General features: G+C 42.3%; 1 pseudogene; it reads left to right on the forward strand.

Annotated features, from left to right (window-relative positions):
• Positions 1-17,850: 17,850 nt before the first annotated feature.
• Positions 17,851-21,744, forward strand: LOC133906060 (uncharacterized; annotated as a pseudogene).
• The last annotated feature ends 137 nt before the right edge of the window (positions 21,745-21,881 follow it).

Below are 21,881 nucleotides of genomic sequence, written 5' to 3' on the forward strand. Positions count from 1 at the left end.
TCCTACATTGCTCAATATTTGTTCGTGTTTACTGAACTAATTACTGACATCTTTGCAAATCATGTAGTCTAGAAGGTTCCCTCTATCATATTTTACCTCTTCAACTTTTTCAAACCATGTTGCGTGTGTCGCACACACACAAAGACATGTGAGCATGATCTGTGTGTCACACACTCACATAAGTAATGCATGCAGACATGCTTATTCTTGTTAAGATTTCTTTTTGGAGCATGGAAATCCTCCTCTGTGATTTGCAATTATAAGAAGATTTTCTCAAAGAGTCCTGAACATGAGTTTGTAACTCATGTTTGTTGAACTGATCATTGATGTCTTTGCAAATCAAGCAGTCCAAAAGGTTCCCTCTATCATAGTTAACCTCTTAAACTTCTACAAACCATGTTGTGTGTATTGGACACACATAGACATACGCATAATCTGTGTGTTGCACACTCACATAAGTAATGAATACATAGACTTGTTCTAGCTAGGATTTCTTTTTTTGCAGTGTGCAATTCCTCCTCTACGACATGACACTATAAGGAGATTTTCTCATAGGGTCATGAACATGAGTTCATACCTCATGTTTGTTGAACTGATGACTTACATATTTGCAAATCATGCAATCCAAAAGGTTCCCTCTGTCATATTTCACCTCTTCAACTTTTGCAAACCATGTTGTGTGTATAGCATGCGCACACACCGCACAGGAGTAGGAATACATATAGGCTTTGTTGACAATTTGTGAATCACGTGAAGAATGTAGAGGATACTTCCTATAGCAGAATCACACGAGGAACACACAGATTAGTACATGTTCAAATCCCCCTAAGGATAATAAACCTACGTCTTGTGGCCTTGTATTGATCTTCGAGACAATAGTACAAGGGGGTTCTTGGGTAACCTAGATACATCTAAACCTTGTCGAGGGCTCCTTGCTTGTAGTCTCGGTGATATGTCGATGCATATCGCAATTATAGAAGGTTCAAAGGTTTGATGCTCCTAAAGGCTTAGGGCTTGTTTGTTGGACTTCAATGGACTTGTCCTCCGTAGAGTCTCTTGGCTCCGTATATATATGGGGGTCGTCGTGTATCTCCTAGACTCCTTCCTGAGTAGGATTTTGATATCCTTAGAGATAAACTTTCATATTTGTGAGAGTATATGTGGGCAGTTTCCATACATCTAGGGATTCCTTTCCTAGGTACAGATGTATGCTCTGACAATACAGGAAACCCTATAGGATCTAGATACATATAGGATACTAATATATAGTAGTTTTATACTACGCATCATCAAGCCCCCATCAGTACATGAAATGAGGCTTTGATGGATCAAAAACTTAGTTAACAAAAATAAACATTTTGACAAACTATTTCTTTGAGTAGTAACTTGGGTCCCTGGATAGGATGGCACATCTATCTAGGATATGGAGTTCTCAGATCGTCTAGTGAGGATTTTGAATACCTCCGAGTTCTCACATGAGCCCTTGAGCAGGTATTCCATCTGAGTAGGAATTCTGAGTTGTTTCAGAAATATTATCCGAACGTTTTGAAAGGACGGGAAGAAAAGACTCATCGCTGACTAGGTTTGAAATTTGAACTATCATAGTGGACATTTTTGCCTAGTGGTGAAAAGAAGATTTGGCAAAGGATCATGATGACATTTAGAAACTATGCGTGTTTGGTGGAGTAGTGCACTAGTCTCCCCAGGGTACTGTTTCAACTACCACGCATGTGTTGAAAGAGATTCTAAGCATTGAATGAGATGAGACATTGGCATAGGACATTGTAGCCCTGAGTTGTACTCCAAACAATTACCTTGCTAGTCGAAGAGTCGTCAAGCACCTCTTTATTTACACGAGCTTGCTGAGTAGACGTGATTTGATCTCCAGTAGACCCTTGGTTTACCGCGAATCATTATGGCTCCCAACTCACCGTAAGACGCCATAATGATTTGACCTCTGGTAGACCCTTGGATGACTATGAGGACTTCATGGTTAGGTTTAGAGACTAAAGCGAATGACTTGGAGCGACAAGTACTCGCGGTTGCCTCATGACCTAGAGGCCCTCTTTAAACCCAGGTCGGTGAGCACATGTAACTCTCAGGAGGTTATGGTTAGGGTTCCACCACCATCAGGGTCTCTACCTTCGTCACCAAAGTCTCCCCCTCTAGCACCACCTCCTTCACAAGCTAAGTCAAATTCCTGTGTTGAAGTCTACGTCATCTCTTCCAATGACAATGAAATGGAGGAGGTTGCAGTGGTCGGTCCGGTCGGCATTGAGCTCGGGTAGCTTAGCGAAGCTCCAATTGTCAAGCCCTTGTATATGCACTAAGAGGAGGTGGACTCTCCTGGAAGAGGAGATACATGAGGAGGAGGGAACGGCTGAGGAGAAGAAGGAAGAGGCCAAGGGTTCCACTTTATCATCATACCCAAGTGATGACCACAACGATGACAGCGGAGCATCCGACTACTATATCATCTGCTCCAAGGGGAGAAACCTTAGTGTAGGCTCTTCTATTAGGGTCTTCTCCTTCTTCCTCTCCCTGCACGATATTGTGCTAGAACTTAGGATCTCTTTTGGACCTTCTTTTGGATGTATAGTTTCCTTAGCATATAAGTTATCTATAAAATAGCACTCAAAAATTTGTTAATAAATTCTCTACATTCAATTGAGATGTTTGTGTATGAATCTGGGACTCCCTGGGTATTGAATGTAGAAAGCATGTGATAGCTTATCATGTTTTGTTTCAAACATGTTTTCTTCTCATTAGTTCAGGGGATTTGTAGTCACTTGTTAGGATTCATAATGTGGATAGCCTTAGTTCCAACTTGAGTGAAAAGCATCATAGCCTTCAGGCACTCGAGGACTTGATAAGGAACTTCACAATCCCTAGAGTTGTGACTTTAACATATCATCCAATCTTGTCGGAATCCACTTTGAAACATGCACAATATTCTATTTTTAGCTTTGAGTACCGAGTACCCGTTAAGCCCTGGTCTGGTTATCTGGGAAGTGTTCCTAGATAAATAGTCTGAATAAGAGGAAGAAATTAATTTAAAAATCATACCACCCTTGTAGTCATAGAGAAAATCTTTCGGTAACCTCGACCACCTGAATAGTGGCTTACCTTGTTGCCCGGCAATGAATTGCAAGGTCGAATGGACAAGGTGAAAAAAGTTTCATTCAACTTTTTGGGTAATATGACAACTACTATTACAAAATTTATCCTAAGTACTTACACATTGAACTTACAAAGCAGGTCTATATTCCGTGAGTTTTTAAGGGCTTTACAATCTTCTATTGCTAACATATACGACTCAGGACGATTAGATTCAACCACCGTATAAGGACCTTCCCACACATAGAACTAGATCCCCGGTTTGGAAGGGTCTCTTTTGTACGTTTTAGTCATAGTAGCGTCGAAGAGCTTATTGGTACCTTGCGATTGTATCAGCACTTGAGTCCATTTTTCTTCGAGAATGTTGAGGTCGTCATGTCACCTCGAGATTTCATCATTGTTAGCGTATAGCTCGACGCGAGGAGATTTGATATTTAGTTCCAGGGTAGCATGGCTTTAGCTCCATAGACTAGGTAGAAAGGTGTTTTACCCATCACCCTGCTAAATATTGTATGGAGTTCCCAGAGTACATTAGCCAATTCAGACGCCCAAGCTTTAGCATAGGTGGATAAGCGGTTGAAGACACGAGTCTTGATTCCTTGTAGCATTACACTATTGGCCCACTTGACTTCTTCATTGCTCTGTGGGTGAGATACTGATGCAAAGAAAACCGTAGTGCCTAGTCCCTTGCAGTAGTCAATAAAGCATGCGCTTGATAACGGAGTTCCATTGTCGATGATTATCCTTCTCGGGATGCCGAACATTGTCATGACGCTTTTTATGATGAACTTCTTGTCTACTGCTAAAGTGATCTTACCGACTGACTCAACTTCTATCCACTTGGTGAAGGTATCAAATGCGACGAAGAGGAACTTCAAGCCTCTGGGTGCTACCAGAAAGGGCCTCAGAATATCTAGCCCCCAAGTCACGAAAGGTCACGACAAGGGGATCATCTATAAGGCTTGGGCGAGCTGGTCGACACGCCTGGTGTGGAATTGACAGTTGACACATGTTTTTACCATCTCGCTCGTATTATGAAGAGTCGTAGGCCAATAAAAACCTTGTCTGAATTCCTTTCCGACTAGGGTTCAGAAGGAAGCATGAGCTCCGCACACCACTCCATGGATTTCTTCGAGTAGTTCTCTACCCTGCTTCTGAGAGATGCACTTCATGAGTACTCTGTGAGTGCCTCTTCGATAAAGGACACCGTTCACCAAGATATACATCATGGAACTATGGGATATTTTCTCCGACAGTGCATCGTCTTTATGCACAACTCGATCTTGAAGAAACTTACAGATTTGATCCATCCATGTATCCTCATACTCAAGTGGAGTGACGAGTTCCCCCCGTGACTATTTTGGGGCATCGATTCATCATGAGCCCCCAAGTTGGTTATAGGTCTCATAGATCACCACTCCTTTGGTTATGTCATCTGATGATTTCATGGACAGCTTCGAGAGTCTCCCTATGAAGATCCTGGTTTGTCCTAGAGATTGTGAGGAGGCTAGTCAGATAAGACTATCAGCAAGGCAATTATCCTTCCTTGGGATGTACTTGACCTCGAGTCTGATCAATTTCTTTTTCAGCTTTCTCACCTCCGTGAGGTAATCTGTCATGGTCTTGTCCGACATTTGATACTCCTCGCTAACTTGCTTCATCACTAATTGTGATTCCCTTTCACAAGAATGCGGTGGATATCAAGCGCATAAGCTACTAGAAGACCAATGAGTAGACCCTCATACTCGGCTTTGTTGTTTGTGGCTGGAAAGTCAAGCTGCAAAGCATATTCAACCTTTCTTTTGTGGGAGATATAAGTATAATTACAGGCCCTAAGCCTTGGAGCGTAAGTGACCCATTGAAGAAGAGAGTCCATACATCAGACATGTCACTGCAGTTGTCCTGGGGTTGATGAAGTTCCTTCATTCGGTGACAAAGTCAGTGAGTACTTACGACTTGATTGTTGTGTGAGGTACGAAGCGAACATCGAATTCCGTGAGCTTGACAGCCCACTTAGCGATTCATCCAATGACACTTGTGTTGTGGAGTATTTCTCCAAGTGGAAATACTAATGGTATGATGATCTTATTAGCCTAAAAATAGTTCCTTAGCTTGTGAGAGACCATCAGTACCATATATAGCAGCTTTTGTACTTGCAGGTAGCGCTCCTTTGGACAATGGAGTATTTCGCTGACGTGGTATACCGGTTGCTGGCTCTTCTCTCACTTGTCGGGCACTTTTAGTTCCACCACCAATACTCCACTTACAGCGCGTGATCTAACTGCTATGTATAGAAATAGTTCTTTGTTTGGGTCAGGAGCGACTGGCACAAGGGGGTGGGGGGAGAAAGGCATTTCTTGAGATTTTTGAACACCTCGTTGGCATCTTCAGATCACTCAAACCTATCATATTAGCGTAGTAACTTGAAGAAAGGAAGCCCCCGGTCTCTAAGTAAGGATATGAAATGACTAAGAGCTGCCATACACTCGTTTAGTTTTTGAACTTCGCATACTGACCTGGGGATTACATTTCCTCAATAACCTTGATCTTGTCGGTATTGGCCACGATTCCTCGGTATGACACCTGGTATCCAAGTAGCTTTTCTGCATCAACTTTGAATGCTCACTTCTTTGGGTTAAGCATGACCCAGTGTTTGCATACATTGTTGAAGGTCTCTTGTAGGTCAGAGATAAGGTCTTCCTTCTTTTTACTCTTGGCGACTAGATCATCAATATAGGCTTCGATGTTTTGGCCAATCTAGTTGTGAAGGGTTATCTGCATGCCACGTTGATAAGTGGCACCGACATTCTTTAATCCGAAGGGCATCTTTACGTAACAAAATACCCCGAAAGGAGTTATGAAGGCGGTCTTCTTCTCATCATCAAGATGCATCCTGATATAGTGATAACCAGAGTAGGCATCAAGAAGGCTTAGATAATCGCACTCGGAGGTAGAGTCGACTATCTGATATATTCATGATAGAGGGAAGGTGTCATTCAGGTAGGCTTTATTGGGGTAAGTGAAATCCATGCACATGCGCCACTTGCCGTTTTATTTTTTAACCATGATAGGGTTACCAAGCCACTTGAGATGATCCACCTCTCTGATAAACCCTGCCTTCATAAGTCTTTTGATTTCTCCTTTGATTGCTTCCTTCCGATCAGGCACGAGCCACCAGAGCTTCTTCTTAACCGACTTGGCATCAAGCCGGATAGTTAACTTGTGCTCGATCACCTCCCTAGGGATCCTGGGCATATCAAATGGCTTCCATGCAAATACATTGGCATTTGCTTGGAGGAAGGTGATGAGTGCAAGTTCCTATTCGGGATCTAGATTAGAGCCGATCCGATGGTCTTAGATGGCTTTGTTGGGTCCAAAGGAACGATTTTGACTTCACCGTGAGACTTCATGGACGCCTTAGGCATCAAATTCTTGGTTTTCTTGTTGGGTTGGTTCTAAGCTGCCATGTCGAGACTCCACATATCATAGCGGAGCTCTGCCTTGGGGCATCCCTAGATGGTGATGACTTATTTAGGTCCTGGAATCTTCATGCACTGGTAGACGTAGCGTGCGGCAGCCATGAACTTAGCTAGGGGTTGCTCGTCCTAAGATGGTGTTGTACGCCATCTCAAAATCAACCACATCGAACATAATCTTCTCTGTCTAGAAGTTGTCAGGCTTTCCAAAGGTGGCAAGAAGTGTTATCTGGCCGATTGGTGTGGCCGAAGATTCAGGTACTATGCTGTGGAAGGCTTGAGTTCATAGCTTGATGGCGGATCAGGAGATCTGCATCACATCGAGTTCACCCGAGAAGAGGATGTTTAGGGAACTCACTCTGTAAATTAGCACTCGAGTAACCTTGCAGATGTTTATTGTAGGCTGGACCACTATTGGGAAGCAGCATGGTCATATGAAGCTCTCTGGCAGTCGACTTAGTCGAAAGAGATTTTGACCTTTGACCACTTGATGGCCTGGTGACTCTTGGAGACGACTTCTAGGACTTCTCGGACCACCATCTTGTATTTTTGTTTGGACTCATAAAATGTGGAGCCGCTAAACATGTGGTCGACAATTCTTTCCCCCTCATAGTAGGACATCGAGTTTGAGCCCTCATCGTTATTGGAGCTGGAATCCCTGCTCTAGGTCATGATCTGGGACTTCTTCCCTTTAGGCTTGTCGACCTCCACCTTGATCATCTTCTGCCAGATGTGACATTGCTAGAGACTATGGTTGTCGGTCTGGTGGAAGTCACACTAGGGCTTCCCGAAGTGTTCGCTAGTGCCTGGTTGGTAACCCTTGCCATGCGATGTACCGGGGCGTGTGTCGAGAAGATCTGCCAAAACTTCAACAATTTTAGTTTTCTTGCACTTACCTCCTTTGGACTTCTTCTTGCGCTTGCTCTTCGCCGAGTCATCATCTAGTTCGGGTTGGGGGCGCTTGATGTCCTGATCCCTTTCCTTGATGAACAGGAGCGTCTCTGCGGCGATGGCCACCTTATTGACGATCTTCATGAGTTCCTTGACCATCTTAGGCTCCTTCCTAGCGACATCCTCGACGCATCATCGACTACTGACCCCTTAGGTAAACGTATGGATGACATCATAGTCATTTATCTTTGGGATGGTGTCCCAGGTGTTGTTAAAGCATCAGACGAACTCGTGCAAGGGTTCTTTCTCTGTCTGCATAACAAGGATAATGTTGCTCTTCTTACCATGGCAAACGTACGTGCCTTGGAAGTTGGCTCCAAACAAGTCGTAGAGCAGCTCCAATGAGTAGATTGTCCATAGCAAAAGATTGTTCAACCAAGTTTTGGTCGACCCCTCATGGGCTATGGGGAGGTAGTTGGCCATCACATTTTTATCCCCGCCAGTCGCTTGGATGGTTGCAGTGCAAATTTGGAGCAACACAACGTGGTTGGTGGTCCTGATGTACTTCTCTATCGACCCCCGTCAGAATAGTGTCAGCCAGGTAACCCTTCGTAGATCTAGAGAGAAAGCCTAACATCCATGGATGGAACCCAGATCTATCTGGGTAGCCACAGGAGCTCTGACACTAGGGTCGGAGATCGGCCGTGACTTACACTCGAACGACATTGGGATGACCTCCAATTTTGTTGCTGAGGAGAAGTCGACTGCTCCTCAGGGGTCCTCGAGTGCCTTCACCCCTCAATGATCGCGCCCAAATTGTTAATGGGATGGTTCCTGATCGATGAGGCCTTACGGCGGTTAGGATCTCGATTATCTTCCTGGATTATCTTATTATGGGGATTGCGTCTCCCTAATCAAAATCATCGCGAGAAGGATCATCATGAGACTTTCCCCGATTAGAGCTATTCATGATTGCGGCTTAATGAGAGTTTTTGCCCTGAAGCATAGCTTCTTTGGTCATGTCGGTCATGAAGTTGATCTAGCCCTTGTCATCAGGGGTAGTTAGATATGTAGTAGGAGGTTGTCGAAGGGCCTCCTGTAGACGGAGAAGCCTCTGAGCTCCCACATATCTGAAATGTTGGGTTTCTAGATGATGGTCAGGAGACACAAATCCTTGACCCCATTGGGATTTTGGACCTGAGGGGTTGTTATCAGCGAAGGTTGTGTGTGTTTTCCTGTATTTGGGGCAGCGGGGACCCACTTGTTTACAGGATCGTCATCATGATGGGACAGAGCGGAGCCCCTGTCTTCGATGGTGAAGACTTCTCAGGGGTATTCTACAGTGGAGGAGGAGTCCAAATGCATCATGGATTTTTCATCAAAGGAGACCTTCGGGTAGGTACTTCAATAATCCCTATTATTGAAAGCCATGGGGGGAGATCCCGACTTACGGAGTATGTCACTTGCACAATCGTCTTAGTCTCCGTGTGATTCAAGCTTGATGCCATTTTCTCTGGCACATTCATCCATAAAATGACTTACCTCATTGCTGGAGTCGTCACTAGTAAGGTACTCGTCGACATCCACCCGGTCTACTGTCGGTTCCTTGTCAGATGAGACGGTAAAGTTATTGTAGAACCCCTCGTCCGAGAAGCCGGATCTTGAGCAAAACTTGGATGAATTCAGGATTTGATATCTTTGGTCATTATCCCCGTGGATGGCACCAACTATCAATGATTTGTGAATCGCCGATCTTACGAATATATGAAGGATGTAAGGGATACTTCCTGTAGCCGAATCACATGTGAAACACATAGATTTATAGAGGTTCAAACCTCCCTAAGGATAACAGCCCTACGTTCTGTGATCTTGTATTGATCTTTGAGATAATAGTACAATGAGGGGTCTTAACTAGCCTAGATAGATCTAAACCTAGTCGAGAGCTCCTTGCTTGTAGTCTCAATGAGATGCCGATGTAGATCGCAATTACAGAAAGCTCAAAGGCTTGAGGCTCCTGTAGGCTTGTGGCTTGTTTGTTGAACTTCAATGGACTTATCCTCCACAAGGTCCCCTGTCTCTGTATATATGTGGGGGTCATCGTGTAGAACCTAGACTACTCCTTCCTTAGTAGAATTTTGATATCCTTAGAGATAAACTTCCATATTTGTGAGATACCTTAGTATCTGCATGCAGTTTCCATGCATCTAGGGATTCTTTTCCCAGTCACGAACGTATGATTCAAGAATACAGAAAACTATAGGGGATCTAGATACGTGTAGGATTCTAATATGCGGTAGTTTTATACTACCCATCCTAAGGCTTATTTGAGTTCGGATTTCTTTTTTAGAGCATGGAATTCCTCCTCTGCGATATGCAATTATAAGGAGATTTTCTCAAAGGGTCCTGACCATAAGTTCATACCTTATGTCTATTGAACTAATGACTAATGTATTTGCAAATCATGCAGTACAGAAGGCTCCCTGTGTCATATTTCACCTCTTCAACTTTGGTAAACCATGTTGTGTGTGTCGCACACATAGACAAGTATGCATGATCTGTGTGTCACACACTCACATAAATGAACACATACATGCTTATTCTAGTTAGGATTTCTTTTTTGGAGTGTGTAATTCATCCTTTGTGATATGCAATTATAAGGAGATTTTCTCGAAGGGTCATGACCATGAGTTCATACCTCATGTTTGTTTAACTGATGGCTAACGTCTTTGCAAATTATGCAATCTAGAAAGGTTCCCTCTATCATATTGCATCTCTTCGACATGTGCAAACCATGTTATGTGTATCGCACACGCACGCGCGCACACACACAAGTAGGAATACATATATGCTTATTCTAGTTTGGATTTCTTTTTTGAAGCTTGGAATTCCTCCTCTGTGATATGCAATTATAAGGAGATTTGCTCGAAGGGATATGACCATGAGTTCATGACTCTTGTTTGTTGAACTGATGACTAACGTATTTGCAAATCATGCAGTCCAAAAGGTTCCCTCTGTCATATTTCACCTCTTCAACTTTTGCAAACCATGTTATGTGTCACACACACACATGCATGATCTGTGTTACACACATGCACATGCATAAGTAATGAGTACATGCAGTTATATTCTTTTTTTAACATGGAATTCCTCTGTGATATGCAATTATATGGAGATTTTCTCGGAGGGTTATGGTCATGAGCCGATGAATCTTCCAATATCATTGAGAAGTGCTTAATGTATGGAAACTAAGGAATGACTAATGAAAATCAATGAGATCCTCATCACGAATGGAGAAACAGAGCCTTTGATGGTATACTAACATTCTTCTAAATACCTAATTCTTATGTCACTCCAAGATCAACCATTGACAACTGATGTTCCCTTTGGCTTTGTAGGAAATATCTAGTAGCACAACCTCTCACATCACTTGCCTCTCTTTGCAGTGGCTACATCTCGTAGCCCAAGCTCTGCCTTAAAGGTCCTCACCTAAATGACCTTTCTGATTCTACAAGACCATGCATCAATTATACTCAGATCCATGATTCTGAAGAGCCAGGCAATCAAAAGTCCAATACGACATCGTTTATCGGGGTGATCAACACTTGGAAGAAAGAATCTTCTCGCCTTTCTCTTATCAAAGGCAATGTCACATGTTTTGGTAAATGAACTTTGATGTAACTCTAAAGTAACAGTTAGTGTGCACACGAAAATTATTCGCATGCCAAAGAGTTGTCTATGTGTCTCATAATGGCTAAACTGCTCCATTTGGTTGTTTTTTTGCAGCATTGATCAATTTGGGAGCCACTTTATGTAGAAGAATATTGCAACAGCGGCGCCTGAAGAGAAAGTTATGATGTTCATAGAAGTCATAACTCATGTTATCTGTAGCATTGATCAATTTGGGAGCCGCTTTATGTAGAAGAATATTGCAATAGTGACGCCTGAAGAAAATGTTATGATCTTCATAGAAGTAGTTGCTGAGCTGGTGACTGATGTCTTTGTAAACCATGCAGTCCAAAAGGTAGCCTCTGTCAGATTTCACCTTGCTTGTTGACGAGCTTTTTTTTTTCTCTCTCTCTTTCTGCTGAACTGGAGCATCTTGCTGTATTATTTGGTTAGCTGATGGATACCACTACTTGTATATTTGTTGTCTCTTGTGTTCTTCTATAGGCTGTAGAAATTGGTGATCTTGATCATAAGATAGATGTGGATTGCCGAGGAGCTCGATGGCATTATCATAATAGGCATATATCAGCCTAGACTTCATATCAAGCTTATGCGATTGCAGAAAGATTTAAGGGCATGAAAGAGGAGAACGATAGGGGACACAAGGTTGCGCCTTGCAATAGCACAAGATGTCATTCTCAGGTTAGATCAAGCGAAAGAGAAGAGAGCTCTGTCCCTGGATGAAATTGAATTCAGAAGATATCTTAAGAAGAAGGTGGTGGGTCTTGCAGCTATCGAGAAATCAAGACTTAGACAACATTCTAGGCTGACTTGGATAAAGAAAGCGGATGTAAACTCAATGTTTTTCCAGTAGAAAGCTAATGCGAGAAAAAGGAAAAACTTCATTCAAAGTTTGCAAACAGGCCAAGGAGTAGCAGCCTCGGCGGAGGCAAAGGCATTGGAGCTGTACAAATATTTTAAAGATCATCTCGGCACGACAAAACAACATGATCTATCTTTAAATTGGGACGCCCTGGATTACCAGACTTTGGAGTTGGATGATCTAGAAGATCCTTTTGAAGAAGAGGAAGTTTTTGCGACAATTAAATTGTTGCCGCCGAAGAAATCACCGGGCCCTGATGGTTACATTGGACTTTTTTACACAAAGTGCTGGTCCTTAATCAAATTTGACGTGGTGGCAGCAATGCAAGCTTTTTTTGACCTGAGATGTTCAAACTTGCACATCCTCAATAATGACAATATCTGTTTGCTTCCCAAAAAGACAGAGGCAACACGTGTGTCGGATTATAGACCGATAAGTCTCATTAATAGTTTCTCCAAGACTTGCTCCAAGGCTCAATGATATTGTTTCAAGAAGTCAAAGTGCTTTTGTCAAAAAGCGATGCATCCATGATATCTTTGTTTATGTTCAAAGCGTCACAAAGGAATTTCACAAGAAAAAGATACCGTCTTTATTTGTGAAGCTTGACATATCAAAGGCCTTTGATTCAGTTAATTGGCCATATGTTCTAGAGGTGATGGTGAGGCTTGGGTTTGGTCAGAAGTGGCGAGATTGGATATGTCAGCTCATGGCCTCAGCTTCATCTTGCATTCTGCTCAATGTGACGCCGGGTCAACTTTTTTTTCATGCGCAAGGTCTAAGGCAGGGGGATCCGCTCTTGCCAATGTTGTTTATCATAGCGATTGATCCACTGCAAAGAATGGTGCGCTTGGCGGAGGAACATGGTTTTTTGAACCCGGTACTTCCTGCAAGGGCCAAGCTGAGGGTTTCTTTGTATGCCAACGACGCGGCCATCTTTGTTAATCCAGATAACCAAGAGCTAAAGATTTTAAATGAGATCCTAAAAGCCTTTGGGAGATGCACCGACCTGATTACAAATCTTTCTAAGACCGAGCTCTTCCCAATTAGTTGCAACAACGTCAACATTGATGAACTACTCTTGGACTTTCCGGGGCAAGTCAAATTCTTCTTGTGTAAGTACCTTGGGCTTCCGCTACATATACGAAAATTAAGGAGAGTAGACTGTCAACCATTGATTGATAAGCTTGGTAGTCGACTTCCGGGATGGAAAGGGAAATTGTTCTCATTAGCCAGGAGAGACATTCTAGTCAAATCCGTTCTCTCGACTTAACCGACATATCATCTCACAGTGTTCCCGCTACAAAAATGGCTTGCCAAGAGGATTGATCGTATCAGAAGAGCCTTCCTTTGGAGAGGGGAACCTCCTGAAAAGGTCACCGGGGCACATTCATTGGTAAATTGGAGCACAACGGCGAGGCCGAAAGAGCTTGGAGGTCTAGGTATCTTGGAGTTGGAAAAGTTCGCAAGGGCATTGAGAGTTAGATGGCTATGGTATCAATGGACGGATGTGCAACGACCATGGGCTCAGCTTCAAGTGCCATGTGACAAAACCGATAGAGATCTCTTCATGGCGTCCACGGTGGTCACTATTGGAAATGGTGAGAAGGCTAAGTTTTGGCAGGACAGTTGGATTGATGGATTGGCACCAAAAGTAATTGCGCCGGACTTGTTCAAGTTGGCAAAGAGAAAGCAAAGGTCAGTAAGGGAAGATTTGCAAGACTATAATTGGATAAGGAGTTTGCGCAACCTAACTACTCATGAGGAAATTGTACAATTCCTTGAACTATGGAATGCGTTGCAACGAGTGCAGCTTGATCAAGCTTCGGAAGACCAAATCAGTTGGAGATGGACACCTGATGGGGTATACACCACAAAAAGCGCTTATGAATCCAATTCATGGGGGCAATAAAGAGAATACAAACACAGCCTATTTGGAAGGCCAAGGCTGCGCCTAAATGCAAAGTTTTTGCATGTTTGGCACTGTTGGGAAAGATCCTTACTGCAGAAAACTTGGAGAAAAGGGGATGGATGGCCGATCAAAATGACCGTTTTTGCAAACTGTGCACCACATCTTATGAAAATACTACTTATTTTTTGAAGGATTGTATTTTTACTCATCAAGTATGGCAACAAGTGACGTTATGATTCGGTTGGGACAATGTGACGAGCCTACAGGAATACTCCAATATTCGATCATAGTGGCGGAAAGCTCGAAACAAAATAAACAAGGAGGATCGAAGGGATTTCAATGGTGGAGTTATATATTTTTGGTGGAATATTTGGAAAGAGAGGAATCGTCGTGTTTTTCTGGACCAAAAGTCTGAACGGCGCCTCAATTGCTTGGAAAATAAAAAAGGATATTGACCAAAGGAATCGTGCATGGCACCTGATTTAGGCGTTTTTTTTCCTTTTCCATTGTGGTACGATTGCTACGTCTAATTTCTTTTTCTTGTCATGTGGGGAAGTAATTGCCTTCGGCTGTTCCCATGCTAGCACCCATATAAAGGCCAGTTGAACTCTTTGTTTTTTACTTTTCTCCTACTCGATAATATATTCGATAGCTCTCTTACCGTCCTTTAAAAAAAAATATGACCAAAATGCTAACCATTTGGCCAGAAATGTATAGAACATATACCACACAATAACACATACAGATCATTTTTAAGAGCATGTATGAGCTTGTCGTGGAGTTACTAGCTCATCTATACGGATGTCTTGTCAGGTTAATTATTTGATGTTATGTGTCACGCACAGTACATATGCATGCACACTAACACATGCGCACGTGCATGCACATAAACACATATCATTCAGGTTATTTGATATTGTGTGTGTCACACGCACACATTTTATGTGTATCGTATGTGTGTAAATTGTGCTTATTATAGTTCAAAATTCTTTTTTAAGCACATTCTAGAGCATGGAACTTCCCCTCTGCGATCTGCAGTCATAAGGATATTTGCTGGGAAGGTTTATGGCCATGATCCTGGAAAGTTCTCCTCTAATATCACTGTGAAATGTTTAATGCATGGAAACCTTGCGGAAAAGCAAGTGATAATCAACGAGGTCCTCCTCAGCACGGGTGGTGAAACAGAGGCTCTCGCGGTATTTTAACGTTGTTCCAGACACGTAATTCTTAAGTGACTCTACGCTCAATCACAACTGTTGCAAGACTGACAAATGAACAAAAATAGCACACACAACTAGATAGCTTCTATAATGAAGGTTCTTACAATTTGAACAAAGTGCAATGGTGAACTTAATCACCTTGTGATCTCAGTGTTCAATTAGTCCGTGTGGTCAGTCTTTACGCCTAAAGAGTGTCTGCGTTCAGTCTCCGAGTTCGATCTGAAACGTTTCTTTGCCGATATGCATGCGCGTCATGTGGATGCCCCATATGCTGCTAACCACGTCGTCCAGAAGGTGATAGAAACATGCGATCGACTTGCAGCGCTGCAGGTTGATCCTCGGGCGCCTCAAGACCCACCTCGGCGAGCTGAACCTCCATACCTACGGTATGCACGTTCTAGCATGGCACAGTAGTTTGCGAGACGAGCTACGGCATTTGCAGTGGGTACTGCAGCAACAGCAATGTGTAAGGGACTGCTGTTCTGCTTTACTGTAGCAATATTGTAGCACTAAATAGATCCATCTATTCGTAATCCAACTGCTTATGATGGAGTAAAGTTTTCTGACTTCACCTACCGTGAAGTCAGAGGATCTCTGTTCTAGCACGCGTGGAGAAACTCATCCGAACCGGATAAGTTCATATTATCTGTTTCATGATCCCTCGGATTGCTGCAAAATAGAAATCAAATTAGAGCTTTATTTGGTCGCATAGCTCGCCTGTCACAGTACATTAGACATGCTTGATTAACTGAATACATGAAGGAACATCAGATAGAATCGTAATCACACCGAAACAAACTCTATTCTTTTTTGATCAAATTCAACAAATGCAAGTTCTTTAAAACCGTGACATTTTGTTTTTTCAGAGCGTATAAGGCCACCTCCCTGACACCTCCGGCAAGCTAGAAAGGAGCCTGCTGCGACCTGCCTGTTTCTAATCTGTTTCTATGTAGGGCTACCTTAATTATGCGGAATATGTGGCACAATAGACAGGAATTAATCCCAGTGTTGATCTAATCGACCCAAATAAGAGGATGAACAAATCACCTTAAAATGAAATTAATTAACCCTGAACAGATGCTATCTACGGTTAAAAGGGGGAAATTCAGGCTAAATACGTTACTCACGATTCATGAGATCAAAAACAACCTTAGGCTCTAGATACCAAATGTTAGATAATTAAGACAGTCTTAACAACAGGAACCTATCTAATCTCATGAACACATGCTAATTAATGCGGAATTAAGGATTTAGAACCTGAATTTGGAGACGTCATCCTTCGATTTGATGGAAATCCCCTCCGATCAACACCTCGAAATTCCCTGTAGTCGTCCGATCCTTTGGCCGACCTTCAGATCAGTGAAAAGCTCTCTCCAGATTGGATTTTGAGAGAGAGAGGCTGTTAAGGTTTTGGCTTATTACTTAATGAAGCGATTAGCATTCAGCTGGCCAGCCCTCCCTTATATGGAGCTAATCCTGATCTTGGACCTAACCATTCTACGTTTAGCACCCAATCAAAGGCTTAATTCCTAATTAGCCCTTAATTACAGCTTAATTATGTAATTAACTATTGATGTGAATTAAATCAATGACAAATTTGTGGCCATGGATCACATTATGTCTAACACTGTCGCTGTACAAAGGAAGTTCAGACCTGTGCCACTTGTTCCTGCACTTCAGCAGCCCTTAGTGATGTCCACCAGGCACAGAAGCAAAAGAGTAACCTGCTGTTGCTGCAGGCAGTCATGCACAGTCTATAATTCCGGTCGATATCGTCGCGAAGACATAGATAGCTTCGTGAGTCGTCTTCCCTCAACGACCACTGCGCATGGACTGAACCCTGCGAGTAAGAGTTCCATATCGTGTTAGGCGAAGATACAATGTTTGTCACTTTGATCGTCAGAGACATAGGTTGTCGTACTGTTTTAATCAAGTTTGAGACTAATAAGTCTAAACCCCTATATAATGCACTATTTTTACTCTTTTCTACGTACACACTTACTCTTTTCTACATACACACTTACTCTTTTCTACGTACACACAATCTTATGCCCTCACATAGATAACCTTTCCTCTATCCACCTTAATTTTGCACATAGGAATCTTGCTTTCTCAAAATGAAGCGCTTAGACCTCTTTTAGTATGGCTTCATCAAATTCAATGGTCCAAAACGCCCAGTTCATCCAACCTTCACGGGCCCACGATCTTTCGCCTCCTCTCCGAGTCCAGAACGCACCGCTCTTCTCCCGACTCCCGAACGCAACGCCTCCGCTCCTCCACTATGTTCATTCGCTCCCCCCACGTTCTCCGGTCCTCGATCCCATCTCGAATAGAAACACGTTTGATCCCCCAATCTCATCGCCCTTCTCCTCCGACGATCCCCTCTCCTCCTCCACCAGACTCTCTTCAGCGTCGCCGCCCTTGCGCCACTCTGGTCATCCACGACCGCCCCGCCGCTTGTGTGCTGCTTCGGTCGGCCATGATCGAGCTGCAGCCCTGTCTGTCCATGCGCTCTCCACTCGCCCGTGCACTCTCCGTTATCCGCTCTTGACTGTGGCGCGGAAGTCGTTGGTGCGGTCGTGAAAAGACGCTTGCGCAGACCGCGTCGGGTTCATGACCAGCGGCGCTGGATCTGGATCTCGCGCTCGCCCTCGCCCTCGGTGGTTGGGTGGGCTAGGGAGGAGCGCGATGGCGGCGACTCCGGCGAGCGGCGGCGCCTACTCGTGCGAGACGGTGGCGCGGACCCGCTAGTGGATGGAGGCCCTCGCTGCCTTCCTCCATCGCCACCGTCCACTCCTCAACACCCACATTGTCAACTTCTTCAAGGTCCCCTTCATTTTCCCATGAATTTTTTTCAGAGGCTCGTTCGATCGGCACCTTCTCGGCGATCCATTTGAGAGCTGTTTACTGAAAGTTTTGATCTCCTGTGGTACAGTTCACACATGATAGGCTGTGGGAGCTGGTGAACATCGAGTGGATAGAGTGCCTCCGACGGGAGACCGTAGGGAGCTTGCTCAAGTTGCCCTTCGGATGTGTTCAGGTACGGACTCGAAGTATCCAAGTTCATCGTTCCTTGTATACTTCATCACTCCCTCTTTGGTTTGGTGTTTGTATCCAAGTGTCTATTATTTTGCAAGAACACTGGCCTAGTACACTGCATTAGTTTGTGCTTACTACCAAGTCACTTGTTCTTCCCCAGGAGCAGAAGGCGCCGCAATCGGGATGTTTGCTGAATCTATCGGATTGAGTAGGTATCGCGTATTGGTCGTAGTAGCATGGTCCTTTTTCAGGGGAATGGCACCAGAAATGTTATATTTGAGCAGCATTTGATTGAGTTAGTGTATAGTTCATATACAAAAAAATTCTGCATATGCTTCACTTGTAGTCCTGTTGATTGGCATCAGTGAACAAACGAATTCACTGTATGAACTTGTTTTTTCTTAAAATATGTTTGTCTGCATTACATTTTCAGATTGCTTTGCATCTTTTGGAGTCATTGAATTAAGAAATTGCCTATTTTCTACCATCTGTTTTAATCTTGACATGCTTTTCCTTGAATGCTTGCAGCTCATACCTGATTTGCATGCGGCACCAATTGGTACTATTCTCGCTCAAGGCATGAACTCAAAGAAGAAGCACGAATTAGGTAATCCAGCTTGTACTAATTGTTGTACTTGCTACACGTGTTTATTTGTTTACAAAGATACCATGATTTTCATTTGTTCTTTGCATTATCATGTTTGGAGAAATTGCTTTATGCAGATTGAAAATCTAGCTGCGCTAGTTCGTGCAATTGCTAAGAGTTGTGAAGCCAAGACAGTGGTTGATGTAGGTTCTGGCCAGGTATGTCATCTGCATGCAGAAGCAATTGTGTTAACCTAGTTTCATGTAAAGATAATTACTTTTTTAATGCTTGGATAGTTGGCATCCTTTTTCGTTGATTTTGATTGTGTCTTTGCCATCTTAAATATTGACCCTATGAATTCATGCTAAGTCTGAGCAAGATTTTTTCGATGGGTCCAGCTACAAATATTGGTCACCAAGGGAAGTCCATATATTGTACTATATAATGTCCATATTTGATTCACTCATTACTGTTTTTTTTTCCCTTGATAAATTATGACTTGATTGCATGATGCTTTGGAAGTCAGGGTTCTAAAGAAGCCGAAATATGGGCTGGTAGCAAAAGAAGGTCTGACTATCTGTATAGAAGTTAACTCATCTGAATTTTCTTATAGACGTTGCATGTGTCTTAATTTTATTGTTGAATGGCATGCCTTGGTTTTCTGTTGCTACTTTCTAAGACTGGAAGAAATGATTGACTTTTACCATAATTTCAACAATAATGTGTCATGTCATGTATTTATCTTTTAATCGTCTTATTTGATATTGTCAAAGTTATCTCGCACAAGCTTTATCTTTTTAGTACCAACTCCCTGTTGTAGCGATAGATCCTTCCTCACATCATGCATCAGTCACAAATACTCGTGCAGAGAGAATAAAGAAGCACTATGCTGCTAAATGGTGCAACCTTTGTCAAGTTTAATTTTAGTTCTACTACCTTTGGAGTTGGTGTCTGTTGCTATAAATTGTTGTCTATTATTTTTGCAGTGTGGAGAAGCAACTGCTCATAGTACCTAGGACAGTCACATGTCATGTTTTGTCAAGTGAGATATTGGCATATGTCACATTAGGTGCATGTAAGGATGATCATGATGAATATGTAAGAGAAACTAAGACCTGTATTGAGAAAAGTTCTCGAATTTAGGAACCAACTCATAGCAGCCCTCCATTAATCCTTGCTGGTCTTCATGTATGTGGTGATCTTTCAGTTCACATGCTAAGGTTGGTTTTTGCATAGTATGAGAACACCGCCATATAGCGCTGTCTTTTCTCCAAACTAGCAAAATGCTGCATCTTGAATTAAAAATTTCTCACCTTGCTAAAAATCCTTTAAAGTATGGTTATGTTCTCTGCATATGGTTTTCATGTCCTGCAAATAAGTAAATGCATTGGTAAGCATTGGCTGTTGCTACAACTTGCTTTCTAAGGATTCTTATGAGGACACAAACACATGTCCTGGTTTTCCTATGAGCAAGGCTGCCAAACTATCTGAATTCGTGCTTGGGAAAAGCATCCGTAACCTTGCTTGTCAGGTATGATATCAATTCATGATCTTAGTGTTGCCTGCTATTGTTTGAAATGCCCCTTTGGTGTTGCAACTCATGTTTGAAGGCACTCAGAGTATAGACCATAAATACTAACAAAAAAATATTCACAAGTTTATTGAAGCTTTGTGTTTCCTTTGAGCACACTTGTTAAAACATTATTGCCCTAAGTTAGAGAACTTATCTTTGCCTCTGTAATTTTTTATTTTCATCTGTTTTATGTCGGGCGAATGTATTCAAATTCAATGTTGCATTGCAGAAATATTTTTACTGTGTAGTGTTGATCCTTATTCAAGTAATTTGGTTTTTTGCTTACTCATGCATTTGTCAAATACATAGGATTGCTCATTATAAGAGCAATGAAGATAGAGTCTTTTTTTGTTGTACTACCGCTCTACATACGGGAAACCATGTAAGACTTCATTCAGTTGCTGCTAACAGAGACAATTTAGTGTGCTGCAGGATTTTTCTTTTCTTCCTTTTTTTTGCCTTTTATGACACTCGATCTGTCAGTTGTTGTTTTCAGCTCGAGCAGTTAACTTCGTCTGAATAATTTTTCATAATGGGTTCTATGCATGATTCATAGTAACAATTCTTTACTTTCTTCTTAGGTGTGTGAAATCAAGAAACAATTATTACGTAGCTTACATGAAGAACCTGGAAAATAAATGATGACTTCCCTTTGAGCACTTGATCACAATAATGATATACATCTGGGTATGGGCATAAGTTTTTTGGAAAGAAGTGGTATAATTCCATTGATATCTATTAGTTTCCATTTATTTAGGTTTTCAAAATGTTAATTTTCATTAGGTGTCTGTGACCCTCTAAATAAGGAGGGGAATTTAAATATCTAAAAACAAGTGAAATGTCTTTAGTCCCTTCCTATTTTTCTACTATCCATATTCTTTCTGGCTTGGGCTCGTATAAGGAAGGTAACTTCAAATCACCAATTACATGTTATTTTAAATTTACAGGCATACTTCATGTTTCTAGATGATTCCACAAGAAATAGCCTCAAGAAGATCTTCGGTGTCATTGGAAGCTCAGAACACAGTTCCTCTTATCTCCATGTAAGTTGTGGTACACGAAGTTGTAACGTCTATTAACCGTGTACTGCATAACAAATTTATAGTGTGGAGAACATCAGAATATGCCATCCGTAAGAACCTAGCTCTGGAAGGGCTTTAAAGTCTGACGCAAATGCGCCAGTCAGTAACAAGGTACACTAGTAGATGCAAGGTACACTAGTAGATGCAGACACAGGTGCATGTAAACCTTTTTTAGCCAAATTCAGTTTATTTGTTTCTAATCATATTGAATTTGTTCATCTATTCTATCACAGTTGCATGCACTCATAAAGTACGCGACATCACAGCAAGCTAATAGAGCAGTAAGTCGGTTGTTCACCTAGCAATTTAGACCTGAAACTTTAATTGAATAATTACTCTCAGTTCCCATTCACTTAGGCATATTCCTAAAGCTATATAGGAATTTCTTAAGCGTGTCAAGATTTAGATGATTTCGAAAGATACAAAGGTTATGATGTAC

The sequence above is a fragment of the Phragmites australis genome, chromosome 23 (assembly GCF_958298935.1).
Source record: "Phragmites australis chromosome 23, lpPhrAust1.1, whole genome shotgun sequence".
Lineage (NCBI taxonomy): Eukaryota > Viridiplantae > Streptophyta > Magnoliopsida > Poales > Poaceae > Phragmites > Phragmites australis.